This window comes from Stenella coeruleoalba (genome assembly GCF_951394435.1).
Source record: "Stenella coeruleoalba genome assembly, chromosome: 10".
NCBI lineage: Eukaryota > Metazoa > Chordata > Mammalia > Artiodactyla > Delphinidae > Stenella > Stenella coeruleoalba.
In genome coordinates, this window is record NC_137156.1 from 60,536,734 (window position 1) to 60,546,705 (window position 9,972).

At 42.5% G+C, this 9,972-nt stretch overlaps 1 protein-coding gene across 3 annotated transcripts in view; it reads right to left on the reverse strand.

Moving 5' to 3' along the window:
* The window catches only part of CTNNB1 (catenin beta 1), a 42,087-nt gene extending 34,375 nt beyond the window's left edge, over window positions 1-7,712 (reverse strand). For all 3 annotated transcript variants that reach the window (XM_079933611.1, XM_079933610.1, XM_079933609.1), the window contains exon 1: window positions 7,515-7,712. The gene's annotated coding sequence lies outside the window, so the exon portion shown is untranslated. The remainder of the gene's footprint in view (window positions 1-7,514) is intronic.
* Between the last annotated feature and the right edge of the window lie 2,260 nt (window positions 7,713-9,972).

Sequence of the window (9,972 nt, forward strand, 5' to 3'; positions counted from 1 at the left end):
CTCCCTACACCCTTACCCCCAAACCACTTAATTATACTATAAAGTAGGGGGGCAGCTTTTACAACCCCCTCCCTGAGAAGCAAATTACAATCATTAAGATCATCTTCAAAATGCATTCCCGAGAAAGTCTGCAGTAAATCTAACTTCTCACAATTTTATATGGATAATGTACAATAGTGTGTGTACATAAATATCACAATTATTTCAGCTATCATAAAACCCTGTTAATAAAAGAAACTTATTAACTAACCCTTTAACATGTGCACATCTTTTCGTTCCAAGTCAGATCAGCTACCAGCATTTAAGATAAGATTTATCACAGCTATCCTTTGTATGCCATGAGGACTGATGAACTTCAAAGAACTGAAACAGGTTAAAAATATCTCCCTCACCCTCAATTTTTTAACTAATTGTTTAACACACCTGTTACATCAGTTAAAAGGAAAATATCAGTCCAGCAACATGTAAGTTATGAAATCACAAGTAAAACCATGGGAATATTAGTGAAGAAATTAATAGATGGAAAGAAACGGGAGCAAAATGGCACTGCATGAAGCAGTTTCAAACCAGCATCATCCAGCTATTCATACTTTTCAAACTGTTTTTTTTGGGGGGGGGGGTTGCGGGGGAGGCCTTTTCAACAAGTTCAAAAGAAATCAGGGGCAGGAAATTTCTGGACTATTACAAGAGAAACTTTACAGTGGCTCTGTAAAGTCATATGGGGATTGCGGAACAGGCCAAGGGGTGAACACCTTGGGATGAATGTTTTGTGAAAAGTCCACTGATCAGTTTGGCTTGCATTCTATACCATATCATATAAAAACAATTGCAGTCTACAGCACTATTTTCAGATTTTTTTTAAAACCAATGTTGGCCTATGTTTTGCGTTTTCAGCCCAGACATAGTCTGCCATTTAAACATGTAGTCAGAAAACTAAATACCTAACTTTCCAAACTCTGGAAATGAAAAACCTTGCCCTAGCAGCAAAAGATTTAACCAATATCTACTTAATTGCCTGCATAAATTTATTCTGACCAAATAGCAGTAAGCCATTAATTTAAATAAAACTAATATTCAATTAATTTTTCATTACCTAAACTTTGCTTTTCAGTTTTAAATCTAGTCTGATAATAGTTTATCACAGAAATGCAGACTTTGGCTGAAAACCAGGACATGAGTTAACGCCATCAATAAAATTTCAGGCTGACATGATTGTGTACACACAGCCAGAATTTGCCCAGCATTTTAGGTACCTTCAAATATTAAGTTTTGAGACCTCATTTAAGAAAACATTTTAAAAAACTATACTTAAGATGATCAAGTAATAAACACGTTATTTCTCCTCCTTTTCCTTGACCCAACCCATCTTAATTCCTAAACTTATAAGTGTACGTTTCCCAGATTTCACAAAGTTAGTAATATGAACCTGTTTTAAGTTCCTAATCTATAATCAATTGATACAAGGCATTTTTCAAGTGCCACATATGAACCTAATAGTTTAACAAATCTTACTTCCTAAGTTATACATATATATACTTATGTATACATAGATACAGATGCATACACACCCGGAGAATCGTATTACCTTCAATCATTTAGTAGAATCATCATTATAAAAAAACTATACTCTAAATGGACTACTGCAGATGTCACAAACTGGCAGATCCTGCCAACAGGTGTATTTAATTTGTGTTACAGTGTCTCAAAACACGAATTTCATTCACCAATGTGTGCAAATCATGGGATGCACATTAATCCAGATTTCCTGCTTCTCTTAGGGGAAAAAAAATTCAGATGATGTGGAAACATGAACTACTTTCCCACACAATGGCTGGAGCTGAAGACTGGCTTAGATAGGACATGTGTTCCCCAATTTGTCGTAGTTCACAGGGTCCCAGTTAGTCCATACCTGCCTGGCCCTGGAGACACTGAGTAGTTATTCCCACTGTGATGCAACATCAATCCTATATGGTTTGTGACAGCAATCTTACTTTAGTCACTTATCTTGAATGTCAAATTGTTGCATGCTATATAAATGAAGACAAGCAGCCTATTTCAAGAGATAAATTAGGTCCTCAACAGGCAGAATTTTTTTTTTTAAGTAAGATGTACATAGTTTTCAGGAGAACTTTCAAATCTACTCTCATCTCATAAAAATCTTGGAAAACTGGAATAGAAGCTATTTGACCTACAGACAGTAAATGATGCAAATACTAGTTATGGACTTAGACATTACTTATTCCACACATGATGCTTTATGAGGGATCACAACCCATTCTGAAATAACCATTTATATAAAACAGCTGAGGCAATCTTGCCTCATGTTTTTAAAAAGGTATAACAGGGACTTCCCTGGTGGCGCAGTGGTTAAGAATCCGCCTGCTAATGCAGGGGACACAGGTTCAAGCCCTGTTCCAGGAAGATCCCACATGCCGCAGAGCAACTAAGCCCGTGTGCCACAACTACTGAGCCTGCGCTCTAGGGCCCGTGAGCCACAACTACTGAGCCCGCGAGCCAAAACTACTGAGCCCGCACGCCTAGAACCCATGCTCTGCAACAAGAGAAGCCACCACAATGAGAAGCCCGCGCACCCAAAGAAGAGTAGACCCCGCTCGCCACAACTAGAGAAAGCCCACACGCAGAAATGAAGACCCAACAAAGCCAAAAATAAATAAGTTAAATAATAAATAAGTTAAATAATTTTTTGGAATCTATTAAAAAGAAGTATAACAATACTATTCTTAAATAGTCAAAAATCATTATCAATGTTTCCACAAAAATATACTAAATTCCAAGAGCAAAATAGAGCAGTAAGTGATAATAGTCATTTTCCCTCCCTACTCAATCAACTTTTAAATTTCATTTCAAGCACCTATTTATGGAAAATATACAAAGTTAAAATTTTTTTTTCTAAACTGAGAATTTTCCATAAAATGACCATTTGACTTCTAAAAGCTATTTTTTTTTTAATGTTTGCTTTTATTTATTTTTGGCTCACTGGGTCTTCGTTGCTGCGCGCAGGCTTTCTCTATTTGCAGCGAGCGGGGGCTACTCTTAATTGCAGTGCACGGGTTTCTCAATGCGGTGGCTTCTCTTGTTGCAGAGCACGGGTTCTAGGGCATGCAGGCTCAGTAGTTGTGGCTCGCGGGCTCTAGAGCGCAGGCTCACTAGTTGTGGCATACGGCCTTAACTGTTCTGCGGCATGTGGGATCTTCCTGGACCAGGGCTTGAACCCGTGTCCCCTGCATCAGCAGGCGGATTCTTAACCACTGTGCCACCATGGAAGTCCCTAAAAGCTATTTTTAAATGGGCTTTCTTCCTGTTACTAATCAGAATCTGATTTAAAACAAGTATTTTCATAAAATAATGATACTAATAGAAACAGCAAGAACTTTTAACATAGGAGTGTGGAGAAAGGTTTTTACTGAAAATTTTAAAGGTCAAAATACTGGTATTGTGCATCACAGCACTTTACAAATGTATATGCTACACAAATGCCTATAGTCACTAGGCATTGTGCTCTTGAGTTCACGTAAGTTGACTCAACTAGCTTTGTTGATATCCAGTTCTTAACACAGACATAATATTCCTTGAAAATAAAACCAAGTTGAAGACTTACTCATGTTCTACTGTATAAGAAATTTTAGACAAATTGACAATTCACTTCTTTGTTAACTTCTTCTGAGAATTTTAGTTTCTGTAATTCATTAATATGGTAGACATGAGGATCATTTACCCCAAAATTATACTGAGTTTTTGGTTTATAATTATGATATATTTAAGCAGAACTTCCTATTTTAAGTAACAAATAAAATTTAACCCCAAACTTAACTTTGACCTTTCTCCTGCAAATAATGGTTGAGATGACATGTTCTCAAGACAATCTTTTAATTAGCAGTAATAATATAAATAAGCTATTCTAGAATTCAAAAGGTTCCCTGACTGATGCTTTCCCATCAAAACCGTTTGTAAATATATTCCACACAAACTTGATGGGGAAAAAAATACCACTGGCATTATATCCACTGGAGGGCACTCAATGTGACCGCAGCATGCAATAACATGCCCTAACTCTATTCTCACTCAACTGCATCAAGTTTGAGGGAGACTTTGGGGATAGGGAATCTCTCTTAAAAGAAGAGATGCCCACAATTAACAAACTTACAAAGATAGTTAAACTCTAAAAAGGGTTCCTAATGTGATTGACTTTGTCTATTAAGAGCTGCTTTTTCCTTAGGGAGAAAGCAGATTAAATACATACTTCAAGGATACAGGCAGGGTTCAGGCCTCAACAGAAGTATCTAGATTTCAAACCTGGTCAAGCTCAGACTTGCGTAAAACACAAAAACAGCATTCTTAAGTAAACAGAGGAAATAAAGAACTTTCTCCAGAGTTTAAGTGATGAAAAACTACACAAGTTAACTCCTACTCATTTGCAAGCAATACAAATCATATATTTTCCTTTCATGAAACTTAAGTACTTATTTTAGCCTATTACTCTATCACACCACAATCAGAAAAGTATTACATAAACAATAGTCTGTTAAAGAATGAGAACTGATTCTGCAACTCAGTATCCTCTCAATGAGGGTACAAGAGGCAACAGCTACATGCTCTGGACTAATCAGCAAACAGTAGCTCCTAGTCTATGTTTTACTATTTACTTTTATGGTATAAAAATGTTTTTAGTCAAGGTGTTTCAACTAAAGATACCATATTCGCAACAAAGAGAGAGCTACAAGAATACAACTAAGTTAACACAACTAATGTTTTCACAACCAATGTCACAAGTCAACATGTAGCACGAAAGAGTTGCCAATACTTTTTATTAGAAGTTTGTCCTGCTCTAAATGCATTCATCCCTTCTGCCCTGGGTTGGCAATCAAGCACGCTTCCAAACCAAGCTCAAAGTACAAACTTAAAATTTACCACCTCCTCCTCTACAATTATTATCAGCAACTAGTAAACCATAAAAGAGAAATAAAAGCTTATTATAACTGGACAGATGTATATTGTTTCATTTCAATAACACAAAAGTTTCATTTGGCTGAAGATACTACATATACTCCATTTCTGTGGTTTTAAGTTCACTGCTACTTATAACTATAAAAGACTGAGATTCAAACTTTTGAATTCTCCATGTTCCTAGTTTCAACAATACTTACGCTCCTCTTTCCACCCCTCCCAACAATAAAAAAGGATATCTGCAGATAAAGTTTTCCTAAGAACCAAATCTCAAAACACCCTTAGAGAAATTTGCCTACTTCATATTTTCCCTTTCCCATTTGGGGAGGTGGAGGAGGGAAGTGTCTATGAAAACAAAAATACACTTCATTTATATGTATAATTTTTATTCTCTTCATCACTAGTAACAGTAGGAAGCTCAATTCAGTTTCAGTTTTAATATGGGAATCTACATTTTTCTACATAATTACCTTGGTAAAGTAAATAGACAACATTTCAAAAGAAAGAAAATTATTGAACACTTACTGACACTTGAACACTGCTAAATGTTTTTTTTTTTTTTAACCACTTTTTTTTTTTTAAATTGGTTTTTCCTGAAAGTGATTTTAAATGACTGCTCTAGCCTCTGGGAGAATCTCAGGCCTAGAACTCCACAAGGGCTCTAAGTTACATACTATACTAAACTTTCTAGTGCAGTTTTTTAATTTCCCCCTCAAGGACTTCAGACTTGAATAGTCTCAGCATTCCTTTAATCCTATAGAATAGTCTTCTGGAAGTTTTTCAAGCTACTGTTGCAATCACTTTAGGGCCTTGTACATGGCCTTCAGAACAAAGACCAGGTCAAAGTAATGAATACTGGGCACAACTTAATCAAATTTTGTGAAAGGATATTCTCAAACCTTAATGGTACTTTTTTTTTTTAACCCAGATATTTGTGGGTTTAAATGTAAAAGTAAAATAAATGTAGCAGCCGCCTTAGTTCACACCGGGGGCGGGGGGGCGGTGAGCCTCCCAAGTAGAAGTTTACGTCACTAATTTAAGCAGATACTAAACAGCAGCATTATATAAATAACATTTCAAGCTATGTCCACTATTTCTTAGGACGAAGACAAGTTAACAGGAAGATAGCTAAAGGTACTTAAGGTACACCAAGGGACAATAATGAAATGGCTTCCCAAGTTCCAGACAAAATACTTTATAACTTAGCGATCTAAAAAACAGCAGCCCAGACTTTATCAAAGGCTAGCCGTCTCTTCAAGTTGCTGTCTAGTCTAAGCCACCACTATTCACGACACAAAGCTCTCGTTTCACTAAAACCACTCCTCGATTTCCTTCTGCCGACCTCTGCATACCAGCAGGCCAGTCTCCCTTCATTCACCACTCACAAACTCGGGGGGGAGGGGAGACCACAGATGTCTGGAAGATACAAAGTAGGAGACAATGCTCCCTCCAACAGGGTACAGAAAACGAAGGAAACAACTACATCCGACTGCCAAAGCTTTCAAGTTTAGCGGATTCAGAAGCGGGCTGTAAGAACTGAACTTCGAAAGTCTCTGTTCCAAGTCCTCTCCCCAGACAAAACACGGAACGAAGTTGCAACGCTTGAATTTCCTTCGGGCAATTTCGTAGCGAGGGTAAAATTCAACCCGCTGGAAAGTGTTCTCAAAATCAAGTTTAGCTGCCATGAAACTATCTGAATAAAGAATTTCCACGAACAAAATTTTCGAAGCAGTCAGAGGCTGAATCCCATGGGTCACTTGATAAGAGCCAGTAAGCCAGTCGCCCTCGCCCTTATTTTTCCCAGGACCTCCCTTGCACGCCGCTTTCACCCACCTGCACCGTACAAGAAAATATACGTGCAAGATATGGATTTTTATCTGTGCAAACCCTCCTGGCGCATCGCACCGTCTGCAATAATAGTTTGGATCCTCTAAGGTTTAAAGTTGCTTCGATTTAAACAAGCGCACTCACACCGGCAGGGCATTAAAAAAAAAAAAATACTAACGATCCTCCTAGCAATCCGTCCTTAAGCACGAAAGGGGGAACCTGGAGATGGGACCTCGGGTGGCGTCCCAGGCCCAGCGCCCGCACCCCAACTGCCCGCGGAGGCCGGGAAGGCGGAGTCCCCCGTCCCCACCCCGCCCCCCACCCCGGCGCATCCCGAGGCGCAGGGTCCCTCCCCCAAACTCAGCCACGGCCGGAGCCCCGGACAGAAACCACAGCACTCCCCCCCACACCCCGCCGGCCATCCGAGCTCCAGGACGCGCCCTCGCGGCGCCCCCTCCCCGAAAGCGGTGCCCCCCGGGCCCCCTAGGAGCGGCGCGACCGGAACCGGGCCAGGCCGCCGCCCTCCACCCCCCGAGCGCGGCCCGCCTCCGCCGCCTCTCCGGCGTCCCCAGTCCGCAACCCCCGCTCCCCACCCGGGGCCTCTGGGCTGCGCTGGGCCCGGTTCCCAGCCGCCGCCGGGACCGCGCGCCCGCGACGAAGTTTGGCTCCGAAGCGGGAGTGGGAGCAGCCCCAGAAGGGTAAGGAAAGGAGCGCCCAAGCACCTCAGGGGAACAGGCTCCTCCCGCCGCAGTAGTCCGACCGTCCTCGGCCTGCAGTGGCGGCTCGACGAGGAACGGAGCTGCTCCTCGGACCTTCCTCGGTCTCCGCCTCCCCTCGCTCTCCGCTCCCGGGGCCGGCCTAACGCGGCTGCCACAGACCGAGAGGCTTAAAATGGCGCCGCACAAGGAGCTCTTATAAGTCGCGCAGGAGCCTCTGTATCCTGCCGCCAGCGGCGCAGCGCGAAGCGTTCCGCCGCGCGAGGACAAGGGGCGGGGCGCGGGGGGGCGGTGGAAAGTAGTCCCCGCTCTGCGGAGCAGCCCGCCGCCGTCTGCCCGCCCGGGGCAGGGGCGGGGCGCACGCGTCCTCTCCGGACGCTGTCCCGGGTAGAGGCCGGCGGCTGCTCCGCCGTGCGGAACGGGAGAGCGGCCTGCTAAGGCGCCGTGGTCCGAGTCAGGGAGGCCGGGGGCCCCCCGCGAGCCGGGGTAGGCTGGGGAGAGGACGAACGCTGGTACTCTCCACTGTCCCGAGCCCGACGTCCCGCCTCGCGCGTGCCCCGGGCCGTGAGAGCGGACGCGGGGCTGGCCGCGCGCTGCCCGCTGCTCGCGGGAGGCGGCATCGGGACCCAGGCCCTCTGGGGCCGAGCGGGCCAGGAGGCACAGGTCCCGGGAGGGCGGAAGTTTGGGACCGGGGCCGCGCCGGCGGCGCGGGGAATGAGGTCGGGGCCCGCCCGCTCCGGGCGCTGCTGGGCGCCGCCGCCGCCCGGCTCCCGGTCAGGGGACCCCGGCGCGTTCGTGCTTCCGCCGTAGTTGCGGTCTGGGCCCCAGGCTGTCTGCAGGACTTGGCTCGCAGGCGAGCCAAGAGCCCCAGAGTCCCCCCACGGTCCGGATCGTGGATCTCGCATTCCTACCGGCTGTTCACCCCGAATCTGGAAATGAAGTACCCGGCCGAGCCGCCGGTTCTCCCCACTCCCGAAAGCTGTGAACTCGCGTTAGGATAGGCGCCTAGCCCGCAATTCAACAAGTCCTGATGAGTCCCTACTGTGAACAAATGACTGGTAGAAATGGACTAGCTCTAGAGCCCTGCCAACTAGGTTAATTCTTACAGATTCCATTTTCATCTGGTTCCACTTTGTTACTAAGTATCAATAGATTTTTGTGGTGGTGGCGAGGATTTTTCTTTGGAGGAGGTACATTTATAGGGTATCACTTATTTAAGAAATCCAAGTATGTTGTTTATGGAAAGAGCTATCGATTAGGCAGCTTCTAATTTTTAAAAACGCATTTTCTATTCTTCAAAAACATTTTCGAATTCGTCTTAATAGGTTGAAGTTGGTTCTTCATTTACCTTGGAAATGTCTCCATTGTAATCCAGCAGGATTGGCATTTGTCAAAGCTGAAAAAATTATGATCGATTCACTTTCTCTAGTCTGTTGTTGTATGCTTATTTTTCCTCCAAAACAATGGAGAGAGTACAAAAAGCAACAAAGTTATCTTGAGGCTTTTATCTCTGTAATTAATGCATGCAAACAATAGGTCTTTATACATAGGTACTGGCAGGAAACCGTCTTACTCATTCACTCATGGAGTAGGTTATGTAGTTTTACGCATAGCTATGCTTCAGGGGCAACATGTGCTTTAAATAATTCAATTTTTCCCCCTATCTTAAAGATATTTTATTATATACCGTGGTAATGTTAACTGCTGTCTATCACCATAGCATACGTGGGGCCCTGCAGTGGGAAAAGTCCACAGACTAAGATGATGTTCAGTGAGATCCATTGTCTACAATGACTTTCTCATTTGTGTCTTTGCTAGTAGTTCTGTAGAATTAAGAGTAGAGGATGGTTGCAGTTAACCATCTGGTCATAATTTGAACAGATCGAAAGGAAAAAGATACTTCATCAAAGCAGTGTTTCTAATATAAACTTAAAAGTGTAAATGGCATTTTTTCAGGTACTGATCCCCAATTTTAATGTTTATGTACACAGTTAAAGAATATGCAGTTGATTTGATTAAAGTCATATATTTAAAATAAGATGACTAATAAATATCAGAGTAATTTTTTAACAGACGTTTCCTTTTTCTGTGTTCAGGTTTGGTTTGGTTTTGCTGAATAAGGCACACTATTAAAACTGGTTAAGAAATATCTGCACCATTAGAACATCTAAAGGATAAAAACTCTTCTAGGTTTGTATTTCTCTATTTAGATGCCAAAATAATTGAAGCATTTTTCTATAATTTAGATATCTTAATCTAAATTTATAATTAATATTTAAAATCTCTAGTTAATACTTTAAGCAAACACATGTTAGTAAAGGAAATGTAAAATTTGCAGCAAGCTATTTTTCCCATCACATCTAAGTGTACTGAAGAATTACTGGGTGACTAGCACTAAGACGAATTAGTTGAATTTAACAAATTGCTCAGAATTTTTATTTGCTTATCCCCAAGATAGAAATTG